Genomic DNA, 15,590 nt, shown 5'->3' on the forward strand with positions numbered 1-15,590 from the left:
TAAATAGGATAATCTAATGGTAGTAATCAGTGCACAGAGTGAACTCCCTCTTGTAAAAAGCCCATCAATTGTTTTTCCTAATTAAGATGAATATTATTCCTGTGAAATGAACCAAAAAGTTGTTTGAAACCGGAAATCCCAAAGGAGATCTATAATCTACAAGAATAATTGCATGCAATTTTAATTGAAAGAAAAGGAGAGGCCTGTTTTTATCTTTGCTTTTTTCAAAACCTTGAAAGTAATCAACCTGTTGGCCAATTAACAATGTTTTAATATTATTATCATCTGACCTAAAAATGGACATTTGATATATTGGAAACTGTTGTAGAATTTTAAAAAATAAATGGCAAAATGACTACTGGCTATAGTTAAGTCCAACATGGCACTTTTATCATTAACGAAATAAAGTTACAAATTTGTATTAATATCCCCAGAAATAAAGTATATTTTATTGTTGATTAAAGATTAGATGCTGTGACTATTCACAGAAATATGCACTCAAACTTTGTTCATTGTGAATGAGAGGAAACATCTATTTTGTTGAAATGCAAATTACACTGAGAAATTTTCTTTATTTAAATTGTTGTCATTTATCTCCAATCTATTAAAGATTTTTGGTAATGCTGAAGATTTATTCTGTTCAGTTTTAATAGATACATGTCAACAAAATATATATTTACATTTCAACTCATTTCACGTAGTAATTCAGAACTTTGGCTGCTTATTTAAATTTGCACACTTATAAGTCAGAAAGAAATAATTTGAATAAGCAGATGTATTATTTATCCAATAATTTGTTACATTGACCCTGCTCTTGCTTATGGACAGGAGGTTAATTTTGTTTGCTTTCTAAAATGTCATGCTATGTTACTTGCACTAAAGATGTTACAGAGTGGATGCAAAAAATAAAACTATAAATTAAAATTTTTGATTCCCGGTATTTCAGTTTAGCATCTCGGCAGCATAAACCTATTAGAAATATATATTTCCATATACAAATAGGGATGAATTTCGCTCCCCATTCTTTAGAAGGGTCTGATGTTAGATTTTCTCTCACACACTAAATATAGTGGTACCTCATTCAAGGTGAGAAAATTCAGGTTAAATTTCTAGGTATGTTTTAAAAATAGTAATATGGAAAGAATATCAGCAAAATACACAGTATATAATCTCTCATTTACAGTATATAATTTGAATCGATATAAGTGAATTTTGCAAATAAATGAAATTTACCCTTTTAATCATTAAAACCTTTTTCATTTTAACAACTCCCAAATCACCCAATATTATCTTTTGCTCTGTATAGTAAGTTTAAGGATATATTATTTCATTGCAAAATTCTAGGGCTAGAAAGGAATTCAGATTTTATTAAAAATCTTCCAGTATGACTGCTCAATTTAACAGATCAGGAATTTTGAACCCAAGTGTATGATATGTCTTACTCAATATCATACAACTAATCTTTGTTTCCTCAGTTCTTACTGGTGGTGAATAGGTGTGAAAAGCCTCTAGCTTTTCAATGTGTTCTTCTCTGGTCCTTCCCAGCTTTGCTAGTTTGCCTTCCAGTTAGCGAGCTAGACAATCAGAGAACCAGTTCTGTCATAATTTTATGCAAACTGAGAGCAAGTAAGATGGAAGGGAGGACCTGGGAAGCGTTAATGTGAACTGTATTAGATCCTTACTGGAGCACCTCTCCCTCCCTAAAATGTCTTCTAAAATTATTGGCTTATTTCCAGATAAGTTGCTGGACACGTGAGATGTAACTACAATTGATATTTTAATGCTGAGTTTACAGTGTATGATAAATTACTCTTGAGAAGAAATCTTTAATCTCAAAAATATTTGATTATTTGCGTTATTTATTATGCTTACTATTAACATGATTTATTAACATTATTTTAGGTTAAAACCATCTCTTCTGCTAACATACTTTGTTTTCTTTTAATCTTGGATCTTAAAATAAGTCTACACATTCAAGTTGCAAAGATGACAATTGGTTGTAGCTGGGTAAATTACACAGTAGATTTTAGATCAAAGTTTTCTGCTATTACTAACTAGTATGATCTACTGACAAAGTGTGAGTTTATTTTAAAAGGTTTACCTTCATATTTTGGCCTTTTCCTACATAGTTTTTTCCTTCTTCTGAAAAAAGTTCATAAAACACCAAATTCTTATATGCTAAAAAGCAATGTGAAGCTGCAGATCTTTTTATTTCAGTTTAAAAAGGTTTATTTTTTTTCACACATATGCCTGAATTCTAGGAGTGCTTCTGTATTAGAGTAAAATTAATAAAAGTAATAGCTTCAACCTGATTTTAAATCCTTCATTATTTTATTGTATAATTTTACTCAATTAATATTCAATTTATATTTTTAGTTCCTTATGGGATTAGGACGGTTTGGAAGGTTTTTGTTTTCTTTTTTAATTGTATAAGATCATTTTGGTTATGCAATTGGCACAAAGAGGTATTTCCTCAACTGTATGTATATATATATATATATATATATACGTATATATATATTTCATTAATAATAATATACTGTTTTGAATAGCCTGTTATTCAAATAATGCTTTTCTTCGGATAAGAATAATACATATTTATTAAAGGAAATTCAGAAAATTAAGAAGAAATGAAGACTACTAAACTACCTATATTCCCACTGTTTGTGTGCCTTTTGTTAGTCTTTTTTCTAAGCCTACAGTATGATCCCAATTCTCTCTCCTCTCGATACACAAGCACAAATGTGTACAACATATAATGTATTTATAATGTGTTCTGCTTTTTCACTTAACATAGTACTTTTCGATGATTGGTTTATTTCAAAGTGATTTTTTTCTACAGTGAGAAATTCCTTCTTTTTATAGGGAACATGCAAGAACCAATGGGGGGAAGAACTTAGTAGGAGACAGTAATAACTTGTTAAGGAATATAATTTTACATGGACCTTTCCCATTCAATAAGATTGATTTTTATTGTTATTTAAATTGTAAAGAGGTTATGATTAAGACTAAATTTAATATTACCATTTCAAGTCATATAAACATAAAGACAACAAAACTATGAGTTTAGACAAAATCATACAGTAGCTAGCTTGCCTTGGAGAAGTTATGATATATACTTTTAAAATTCACAGATGCTGCAAAGCCCTGGTCAAACATAGATTACAATCAGTTTTTATGTAACAGTAAAAATTCCAAAGGACTCTTACCCACCCACTCTCAATATGTATCACAGATATGCTTTTTCTTTTTGCTCATAGAATGTAAACCACATTTATTTCTATATCTGTGTGTATTTTAAAATAAATTACCGCAGAAAACAAAATATGGAGTACGCTGTGTTCAAATGCAAACCAACAGAGAAAGCAAAAACCTTATATTCCCTCTGAAGAGCCTGTAGCGTAGTTGGTGAGAATTTTGGAATGCTTATAGAATTTGAATGCGGTATCCATTTATTTCAAGAGTATATGCTACCTTATAATTATCAGATCATTCAATACATTTGGCATATGATACTCCACTTTTATTATAACAATGCACTTTTTCTTGTTTGTGTTCAGTACTATCAAATATAGAAAGAGCTCTTTACTTACCATTCTGGGAAAGATGAAATTTATCATTGTGCCATAAATACCCTGGAAAGCAAAGAAAATATTATTATTTATTATATCTCCATCCACAGGGATCCTAACTGCCAAATGTAATGCATCAGCACCAAAACAAAAATGAAGTAAATCTATTGCAGAAAACACAAATCAGTGTTCTAAGAATTCTTGAATGTGTATTACATGCCTTTGGACAGAGCTACCTTAGGATTAAACAACTGTTGTGATAAGTACTTTCAAAGTCAGGAATAAAACATTTTATTTCCCCCCCAAAATATTATTGGATTAAGAGAATACTGTCAAAAGTTTTTTTTTTTCTTTCTCCCCTTTAGCTCAGTTGAATTTTTCATTGATAACAGATAGGACAGCTATACTTAAAACTCTTTAGGGAAAACTGAGGGGCATTTTACTTTCTTGAAGTCAGCATTAATGACCATTGCATCTATTTATATGCAGATACATTTCTTTTTTGGAATCTTGAACTGAAAATCTGATGTAGGAGCTGAAAACAGAATTAAGAGTCCAAGCTCCTATTTTTCCACACTGAATAAGTGGTAATAAAGAGCTACATTTTTTCTTATTTTTTTCTGTTGATTAAAAACAGGTTTTAATTGCATCACATGGTAAGAATCAGAACAAATTTGTATTTTGAAAAGGTATATACGTTCTTAAATTTATTCTGTCCTTTAAAATTTTTAAATTAACATTGACTTTCACAATTAATAATTAGTACAAAATAACCTTTCTTAGTGTCAATAGTTCTAATATATGTATACATATAGCTGATTCACTTTGCTGTACAGCAGAAACTAACACAACATTGTAAAGCAATTACACTCCTATAAAGATATTAAAAAAAAAAAGGAACATGTCAGGATGTAACAAAATATGCTTTTCTCATATCCTGATATATAATGTCATTACATATTGGTCATTCTCTGTTCCTTTATGTTCTTGTAAGAATCATAAACTTTTGGTCATTTTCTGTTCCTTTATGTTTTTGTAAGAATCATAAACTTAATCTAGAGAAAAACACACTGAGTACATCTCCCTCTGCTAAAACTAGATGATAGCATAAATAACATATGCAGAAAAGGGATTTACTTTAATTTTTGGATAATGACATTTCAGATCCTTCGATGTTTTTTTCGAATAAAGTAATCCTGACTAAAAATTATAATATGTTAGTGTAACTTGAAAACATTATTTCCAAGAAAGATGATGTTTCAGTAAATGAAAATTAGTGAAAATTTCAAATGACAAATACTGACAAAATTTACTGACTTTTCGCTGGAGGATAAAATTAAGATTTGAAAGGTGTCCTACTTAGTTTTTCACATAGAAAATATCTTATTTTTTAGACATTTTTAATCTAAAGAAACATTTGGGTAGTAAATGTGGAAGTCTGACATTCTGTAATAATTGAGGAATTCTTCCCACAAGCAGAGTTTCTCCTAAGAAAGCTGTTTTTCATATTTAATTATAAATATTAGTAATTTATTTCAAAAATTTTTGTATTTATTGATTTTTAATGAAAGATTTTCAAGGGAACATTTTAGACTTAGAAATACTTTATTGTGTGCAGTGCTTATTTCTAAAGAATTATTAATACAACTTTTGATATTATAGCTTATATTTATAATTACTAAACTGCTAAAAAAAAAAAATCAAAGTATTTTTAAGCATCAGCTCCTGAAGAGGGCAGCACGTTCTAGATATTATTGAATTTCAAGCTCAAATATGACAGCTTTGGCTTTAGTATACTTTTTTTTAAGAACTAGAGGGGAAAAAAATGGATTTTTTTTTTATAGATGTCTACTCCCATGATACAATAAACCAGCAGAAATTCTAGGCAGCTGCAGACCAAGGTCAAAACTGTATTTGATTATTACAAAAGAACATTCAAATTAGACACCTAAAGCAATGTATTTAGAAAGGGAACAACAAAATACTAGTAAGGAGACTTTCCATGAGGAATGTGTTTTATCTTAATACTGCAGATAACTTTTCCTATTGGCAGTGCATTGACTGTCAAAACTACTAAAGGGGTTAGATTTAATTATCTCACTTCTTGCACATTTCATCTCAATTGCTATGGCAACATTCACTTGCCTCAGCAGCAATGCACACTTTAATCAGATATTTCCTCCTCATTTCTCTATGAGCCAAAACTGTGTAGTCAAATTTACAACCAAGTCCTGATAAACCTGATAACACTTCTTACAATGGGCAGCTTGCCTCCACACACACATATAAATATTTTCAGAGAGGTTTGTAACTATTGGACAAGTGTAAGACTTGATAAGAACATACACTTGGACTTTCCTACTTCATTGATATTTCTTTGCTATTTCTGTCACTATTCTTTATTAGAAGTTTTTTACAAATTCAAAACTCACTCCAGCAAGTCACTAATGTGGGTCACCTGACCTCAATAGGAGAGCTGATGAGTAAACAACCTCCAACATTCAGATGTCAACCCTCCTCAAAAGCCTATTGAATTATTTACCTTTTATCTGAACATACTTTGAATTGGCACATCAAAGAGGCTTTTTCTATTTCTTGAAAGCAGGTAAAAGAAGGAAAGAAAATAATTCAAGACAAAGCAAAATCTGATATAGGAAGAAAACTGTAGGGTAACAGACTTAAATGGAGGGCCAAACATGAAGAAAATTTGGTTAAGCTTCAGTAATGAAGCAATTTTAATGAGAAGTGAAAGCATGATGCATTAAATTGTTGATGTCACGTGGGTGAATATTAACCATCTACATTGTTGGACAAATCATCACTTTAGCATTTTGCAAAAGACTAGAGAAACTTTTGTAGGCAGATAAGGAATATTCAAACTGTCTTCAAGTCGGATTTAAAGTGTTAGCTTATTATATTTTTATAAATGTTTGGAATTTTTAAAAATAGTAACTTTTAATTTGATACTGTGTAATAAAAATTATTTTCAACTGTGATTAAGGAACAAAGTAATCTAAGGTCTTCCTAACAATTTTAGTGGCTGCTATAAATTTGTATTTAGATAACAAACATTTTATCCTGAAGCTGTGATAGTTCTTTGGTGAGAAATTTTATACCAGTAGCTGACAGTAATATTTCAGCATGGTTTTTCAATCACCACTTAGTAGTGTCTAGTAAAATTTTCATTAATTGAGACCACCAAAAAGATGCTTTCTGTACCTGGTTCTACCAGTCCAACATTTTAATAGCAATTTCTAGATTGCATCTTATGTATTACAGACCACTAAACATAGCATTCAATCAAAACTTAACCAAACATAAAAAATATTCTGTAAAATACAAGTCATATATTTTGAGCTTTGAGCTGATTATTAGCAGATTATGTTCAAAATGTAGTTATTGAAAAGCTAACTTCTCATTAATGATGAAGTTTGGAAGCCGCATAACCTTAGGAATAGCTGAAGGAATAGATGTTTAATTAAAAACAGAAACCTATACAGGAGGGGAAGCATGAAACCTGTCTTCAAATATTTGAAAGTCTTATGTAAAGGAGACATTGAGTGTCTTAGAAAGCTAAGACAAATGATACAAGTTCCAGAAAAGCAGATTCCAGCTCTCTATAAAGAAAAACTTAAAACAATTAGAATTACTTAAACAATGGCACAAGCTATGAAGCACCAAGTTCCTTGTCTAAGCATATTCCATGTACTGTTTGCATATGAACCCTTTATTTTCTGTTGCTTGATTCTGGGACAACGTTGTAAAAATGTGGTTGAAGCACTCTACAAATTTGGATCTGGAAGTTCAGATGGGTCTAAATGAATTTTTCAAGTACCAGTGCTTTATACTGGTATGGAAACCTAGCAATGGTCTGCAAACAGCATATTCAGCAGGTAGTTTGCGAATCCTACTCTGGAGAAATGGTCTAAATGAGATAAACAGTTCTTAGTGAAGAGCTATCTAAAACCTCCAAGGAGACATGTAAATTGGTCCTAACTGGCATTCCTTCAAGAACCTCAGTAGATGGAAGGGATTGAATAGAGGTGAAGAATGAGCTCCCCCGTTCAGTCTTGACTTGGCTCTTCTGCCTGAAGCTGCGGTGCTGCCAGACAAGGTGTACACCACTGCCTATGTTAGACTTGTTCTCTGGATGAAAGGAAGATTTTGGCATTATTCTCAAACTCTATATTCACTTAAGAAATAGTAATTGCTCAATTAAGGGTCCAGAGCTTTTTTTCTGTACCCAGAGAAATGAGAAGTTAAAGAGAAAATTGAACTCCACGTGGGAATGCTCATCTTCAACAAGATTGCTGAATAAGATAAAGTTGTAACCGATTTGAAGGTTATAAAGAAGTTGTTGATTCTTGAGTCAAAGTAATGTTTACTTTTTGTGTAATACTAGATTCCGTAAAGTTCTAGTTTATGTTAGGTGGAAATAGTCTTTTTACTTAGTTTGATTTTGAAATTTCCTTGTGTGATCCTCTCTTGAATCACGTTGAAGGAACCAAGGGGCTCACAAAGGTCTTGCGCAGTATCTAACCTTTATGTACTCCAGTGCTGTTGCTTAGAGCATGAGATCTTTTGAAGAATGGCTGTCTACCAGAAGCATCTCTTTCTATCTAAAGAGCTGATGAGTTGTTTTGCAACACCAAGAAATGCTAACTTGTATTTTTACTCTCAAAGACTATGGGATGTTAATACCTCATTAAGTATTTTATCTCCCTTGCCCCTCCGGGCCTCTGCAAATCAAATCTTTACATTATGTTGTTTAAAATTACACCTGCTGAGGTTTTGCTGGCAAATGGTCTTGAAACTTGTTTCCAAAATCCTCACCCGCAAAAGCTTTTACTAGCCAGTCCCATTTGGTTGGCTGTGCTCCAACCAGTCTCTGGTGAACACGAACATAAGTTACAGAGAAACAGAAATATTTCCATGGCACCCTGGAGGAACGTTTTGATCCAAAAGACACTACTAGTAAACCAAAGTGTCATTGCAAATTCATGAACATTTCCTTATGTCATGCGTAGCAGTAGAAGGAAAGGGCTGCATTTGTGCAATGGTTGTTCCATGTGTGTAAACCTAGTCCCCAACTTTAGATCAAAGACTGTCTTCAATCAACAAGTATTTATTTAGTGCCTACCATGTCCGAAAGTTAAGAAGCCACAAAAGGACAAATAGCAGCTACTTTAAAATTCTGGTAGCAGAAACGAACACACCATTGTAAAGCAATTATACTCCAATAAAGATGTTAAAAAAAAAAAATTCTGGTATTTATTGAATGAATGAAGAAAAATACATTGCTGGCCTAAAAAAATCCTTACAATCATCTATAGGGTTATGAATTTAACATGAAACAAAGCACAATATCTCTGTTTTGTCTCTACCAGTTAAAATGTTAATCTATTTCATGCCACAGAAGCTTTTAATATATTTCTACATTACTTCCTTCATTTAAGTAGATTTAACTGAGAAAAAGCACAAATCATGTAGTTTTACCCAATATGGTCCTGCACCCCTACATCTACCAGCTTGCACTTCTTACCTGTGGAGTTTAAGGTATCTCTAGTGAACCATTATTGCTCTGACTGTGAGCTTAATGAGGGCAGGGGAAATCTGCATTTTTGTTTGCATTCTGGCCAGTGCAACAGTGCCTGGTAAACAATAATAAGCATTCAGAAAATGATTATTCAATGAATAATGTATGAATAGTAAGAGGAATGAAATGGCGTTGACCTAAATTCAAGAAGTATTCAGGAAGGTTAGTGTAATTTGAAATGATCTTAGTTTGACAGAAGATATGAGATTTTTTCACTGGGCCTTCAGGAATGGATGGGGTTTAAATAGCAGGTAGGAAGGAAATAAAGTATTTCTAGTAGAGTTAAGAACATGAGCAAAATTCAATTGCTTTGAATGCAGAGATATTAGTGAAAGGATTTAATCCTTCTTGATGGGACCATGGGTTGTATTATGGGTTAGTGATTTTGTTTGGTTTAGATTAATAGGTATTGTAGAGAAGTGCTTCTCAAATTTTAATTTGCATATCTGGGGATCTTGTTAAACTGTAGACTTTAATTGGTAGGTCTGGATTGAGGTATGAAATTATCTATTTCTAACAAGTTCCCAGATGATGTTGGTGCTGGTGCTAGACCCTGAACTGCAAGACGGCAGAGGATCCTTAAAGCTAGACAGTCATTTGCACTTGATACAGCAGGCATTTGAGAACTACTCTATGTTTTCCGGCAGTTATGGCATACTGAAAACTGCATTTAGGAAGATTAGTATGTCAACCTCATGGAAAGTATGCTAACAAAGAGAGAACGTGGACTTTATCTGTATATTTCACAGATTTGGTGCTCAATTACCTGTTGATTGATTAGTTTGTGGGGACATGGTCAATTCAAAAGCACTTTCTCAATGGAATAATTGTGGGCCCACTGACTTTTTGAAAACAAGTCAAATTTAGGTAAAACACATGGGGAATCAATGAATGTTCTTTCCCTCCTCTCCATCTGGAAAAACTGCATTTATTCTTTAAAAGACTTGAAATATTAGCTCTTCTGTTCTTCTCACACTATAAAATGTAATTATTCCCTCTCAAGTATCTCTCAAACTCTGATCTTATTATATCATAATGATAATAATAATTAGTAATAGTACAACTAGTGTTTTTTGAATGCTTATTAATAGCGCCAGGCAAATTGCTAAGTTTTATAATTAAATCCTTATAATAATGCTGTGAGGAATATTGCTATTATCATCCCTATTCTTACAGATTGAAAAAAAATCTGCGTGCCCTAATATGGTGTCAGGTACATAACAATAAATAGATTTATTCAGAGAGCGATCAATCAAAATGTATTCTAAGAAATCACTGATCTATTTTATTTTATTTTTTAAATTTATTTATTTTTGGCTGCGTTGGGTCTTCGTTGCGGTGTGTGATCTTCTCATTGTGGTGGGTGGCTTGTCTTGTTGCAGAGCATGGGCTCTAGGCTCACGGGCTTCAGTAGTTGTGGCACACGGGCTCAGTTGCTCTGCGGCATGTGGGATCTTCCCGGACCAGGGCTCAAACCCATGTCCCCTGCATTGGCAGGCAGATTCTTAACCACTGTGCCACAAGGGAAGTCCAAGAAATCACTGATTTCTTAACATAGCTTCTGTTTTTGCATGATATCTTTGTCTTTGTTCCTTGATCTCCAATAATTGTGACAATGGTTAGAATTAGTGAGTGTTTCCTATGTTCCAGGTACTACTTTAAGCAATTTACATGTGTTGTCTCATTTAATGCTCATAATAATCCTAGGACTTGGGTGTTATTATTACTCTCATTTTACATATGAAGAAAATGAGGTATAAAGAGGTTAAATAATTTGTCTAAGTTTCCATAACTATAGAGCAGGAGATTTGTATTTTGAACCCATTATAGTATGTTATTGACTTTAGCCTAACTTGTCCTTAGTAACATGGAATTCTGAGTGTTTTCTTAAATGAATACCATAAATTTCTTCAAATGATAATATTTGTGAAAAGTTAATTTTCTCCCAAATTAAGAAAGAGTCCATGAAGTCCAAGAAGCCTTGTTACTATTTCTTGGCTTCTGTCAGCACATCACCATGCCTGACGAAAAGGAACTCCCTGAAGTTGGCATCCATTTAGCATGGGGCAAAATCTTTTCGATAAAATGCCAGCAAATCTCAGATAACCTGGGGCCCACATACTTCTCAGCTCTCCAGTCATATTCCAGCCCCCTTATACCACAACTCAATTCTGCAGAAGAATAAAGAATATTCCTCAAAATAGGGAAAGGTGTATTCAAAAGGTAGTCTCCTTTAAATTTTTTTTCCTTTGGGGAAAGATAGCCAGCTTCTGTGATCCCTTGCTAGTAATAGGAATAATAATGACAATCTTCCAGATAGTTTAAATGTGCAGATATGGTAACAATTATTACTTGTTTGACCAGCTAAACTAGAGATCAAACACAAGTAAAACATTTCATTTTATTCCACTACATGAGGGTAATATTCTAATCTAAATATTTAATATTTAAATTATAGACAAATTTGATATTATGATGTCATAGTTTTTAAAATTATGTACTTTCATATATTGTTTTAAAGAAAAGTATCCAATATTCCTGTAGTATCCTATCAGTTGGCACATTACTTGTTATGCTAATATTGATCTCATGATTAAGGGGATCATTGTAAAATTGCTCATTTTTTCCCTTTTTTTACAACTATATTAAGTATTTATTTATTTATATCAGTATGGACTTGTGGATATACATTTTATCCAGTGGTATATAATCTGCTGTTACTATTAGTCAGTTTGATTTTCAAGTAGTCTCAGATACAGTCATCATGATTCCCATTAACCTGACTTCTTTTTTGACATGTCCCTGGCATCGTATGAGTAACTTCCATACTTTTGGCATAGTAAGATATTCTAGGCTCATTTTTGTATATTTCATGTCCCAGCTCAGGAATCAGCTATTTCTCTAAGAAGTCCTTTTTTTTTTTTTTTTTTTTAAGTTGAGAATGATATTTAGAAACCAAGGTTTGGGAGGAAAGTGTGCAGATGTGCCCATTGTTTTGGGTGTGTCGTTGTTCTCAGGATCTGGAACCAAGGAAATATATGTATGAAAAAATTCATCTATTTATATATCTATCTCTACATGTATGTACACATATTAACATCTCTATTTACCTCTGTCTCTATCTATGAAACTTTAGGAGTTCACACTGATATCTCCATTCCAAACCAATGCAGTTTCTCTCTGTTCATATTTGTAACTACTTCCTGCAACAATGAAACCCCTATCTCCCGATTATCCTTAACATAGTTACCTATTTGATCAATCTCGCTGTGTGTAACCAATATCCTATTGCTGCTAAACACACCCTCCACCCTTCTCACCCTTCCTGAGCCACAACACTGCTCTTTAGGCTGCAGAGGCTCTCCTCGTCCACACTCCCTACAGATGCTTACCTTCTTTGTTCCCTCACAGTGGATTTAGTCCTAAATTGCTCAGGAAGGAAAGAGAATAAAAGGCAAGGGGAAAGGAATACGAAAAAGAAGAGACCTGAGAACTTGAAATACGTTTAACTTGCTTGTCTGCTGTGTGGATTCTAATGCTGCTGCATATTACAGACTTAACTGAAAAGTTTTCTTTTTATTTGAGAAACTAAAAACAAAATAATAAGCCCACTTTAACTAACTAGACTTCACATATTTGGCAAATATTTATTAAGTGCCTGCTCTGTGCTAGTATAACAAATTTTAGTAAAAACCCAATTAGCGGGCTTCCCTGATGGCGCCGTGGTTGAGAGTCTACCTGCTAATGCAGGGGACACGGGTTCGAGCCCTGGTCTGGGAAGATCCCACATGCTGTGGAGCAACTGGGCCCGTGAGCCACAACTGCTGAGCCTGCGCGTCTGGAGCCTGTGCTCCGCAACGGGAGAGGCCGCGATAGTGAAGAGGCCCGCGCACTGCGATGAAGAGTGGCCCCCGCTTGCCGCAACTAGAGAAAGCCCTCACACAGAAACGAAGACCCAACACAGCCAAAAAATAAATATAAAAAAATAAAAAAATAAATAAAAGATTACTATTAAAAAAACCCCAATTAGCTGCAGTTCTCAATTGATCAATATATTTTACTTATTTGCCTTTCAGGGAAATTGGCCAATCATAAGAAATCACATCCAAACTGAAATTTATTCAAAACAGGGTCAGTTATCAAGTCAGTATGGATTTTACTGTAACTCCCATGACATATATTATACTATATAATAATAAATAATATTCAGAATTATGGTTCTAAAAAAGAATATGAAGTTCAATCATAATCAAAATATTGCCATGGTCACTACAGAGATTTTAGAAATCTTTTCAACAAATATAGTTAGTTTTATTCACTTAACTACGAAATTATATTCCCCAAACAACGAATTTCTAGTTTATTTATTCACTCGAGTATTTATGAAGAATCTATATGTATCAGACACATTTTAAGAAAATAAAAATCTATCTAACTTTCTGTTCTCATGGAGCTTACTATCTAGTGAGGGGAAAAAAGACAACAAACAGGCATATGTTGTATGCCAGTTTATTGTAAATACTAAGAAGAAAAATAAGATGATAAAATAGAGTATGAATGAGTGGAGGTAATGGTAGGTGAGCTGTCTTAGACAGATGGTTAGTTTTTTGTCATTAGTTTGTCATTTTATCCAATGAGATTATCTTTCTCAGGATGAGAAATATATTATTCTCATATTTGTTGGCTGGTTTTCTTAAAGTTTGGGTCAAATTTACAGTGAACTCTTAGCTGCATCTAAATCATTTTGTAAAAATTAGAAAATATCAAACAAGATGGTAAATTGGGAAGGTAGAAGGGAAAGAAAGCCTTAGTTGAGGAAGCAGTTCAAGTGGACTTTTAAATTGAAAAAGAAACTTTGTGGGAATTCCCTGGTGGTCCAGTGGTTAGGACTCCACACTTACACTGCCAAGGGTGAAGGTAAAATCCCTGGTTGGGGAACTAAGATCTTGCAAGCTGTGCAGCCAAAAAAAAAAAAAAAAAAAGAAAAACAAAAATAAACTTTCTTATATTGCTTAGGATTTCTACATGAGTTACAAAATCTTCATAATTTTTTAAAATTATTTTTATTAAAAAAATGTCATAGTGGGGGCTTCCCTGGTGTCGCAGTGGTTAAGAATCCTCCTGCCAATGCAGGGGACACAGGTTCGAGCTCTGGTCCAGGAAGATCCCACATGCCACAGAGCAACTAAGCCCATGCACCACAGCTATTGAACCTGCACTCTAGAGCCTGCGAGCCACAACTACTGAAGCCCGCGCACCTAGAGCCTATGCTCCGCAACAAGAGAAGCCACCGCAATGAGAAGCCCTCGCACCAAAACTAAGAGTAGCCCTCGCTTGCTGCAACTAGAGGAAAGCCTGCGTGCAGCAACAAAGACCCAACACAGCCAAAAATAAAATAAATAATATAAATAAAATTTTTAAAAAGATAATTATCTCTAAAAAAAAAGTCATCGTAGCTGAATTATACTTCAGTCTGCTGATAGAGCTCATGTGTCCTTGAACAAGAATGAACAGAAAATGAAGCAATTGAGATAGACAAAATCTATAAATCTTCCTATTGTTCATTAGCCACTTTCCAGATAAATATTTCTGTAACTCCCACAAATAGTGACTCAATTTTAATCATTTAGGTTGTGGATATGGTCCAAAAGTCTTCTATTATTCCCAAGCAAAAACTGGCATTTTATTTTTTACCTCAATAGGTATATTCCTACTCTAATAATACCATTATAAATTTAAAGAATTGATATTATCAATTAAGAGGAAAGAAAAGTAAGAATATGAAAGTGGTTAATTCTAAGATAGATTAGTAAACAGAAGTCAGTAGTATCCATATGTAAAGAAAGAGTGTTGGACAAGGGAATTTGAGTTCTGGATTGAACGCTTCCTAATACTTGTGAAACTTTGGGCAAATCACTCCTACTCTCTTATCTCTAGTCTTCTCTTTGGTAAAATGAAGATGATGTTAGCTTCTGTCTAAAGTCACCACTTAGAAATAAGATCCTAGAATTAAAACAAACAAAAAACCCAATAAAAAATATACTGGTTCTATGTATTTCTACATACACACTTTCTCTCTCGCTACATATATACTATTAAAGGAAAAATTGTTTTTTCAGTCAAATAAGATAATATGTTGATATTCAATTATTAAAATTCCTTTTCAGTAAGATTACTGTTCTATTCCTTTCAATCCTTTCAAAAATTACAGTAATCCTCTCAAATGATTACATTTGAGAAAAAAGAAAGGGTGGGAGAAAGACCTACAGTATGTTTTTCTGTTGATCTTTATTTTTTGATAGTGTTCACAAAATATGACTACATCTTAATGATTTAGATTTCACACATGTTCAAAAATATTTTATGGGAAAAAATCCTGGTACATTCTACATTATTTCTCAAATAAATAATATTTAAAGTAC

General features: G+C 33.1%; 1 protein-coding gene across 2 annotated transcripts in view; it reads right to left on the reverse strand.

Moving 5' to 3' along the window:
* The window catches only part of ADGRL2 (adhesion G protein-coupled receptor L2), a 266,791-nt gene that overhangs the window by 207,506 nt on the left and 43,695 nt on the right, over nt 1–15,590 (reverse strand). For both annotated transcript variants that reach the window (XM_082354785.1, XM_082354786.1), the window contains one exon: nt 3,594–3,635. The gene's annotated coding sequence lies outside the window, so the exon portion shown is untranslated. The remainder of the gene's footprint in view (nt 1–3,593; nt 3,636–15,590) is intronic.

The sequence above is a fragment of the Balaenoptera borealis genome (genome assembly GCF_965194805.1).
Source record: "Balaenoptera borealis genome assembly, chromosome: 1".
In the NCBI taxonomy this organism is placed as follows: domain Eukaryota; kingdom Metazoa; phylum Chordata; class Mammalia; order Artiodactyla; family Balaenopteridae; genus Balaenoptera; species Balaenoptera borealis.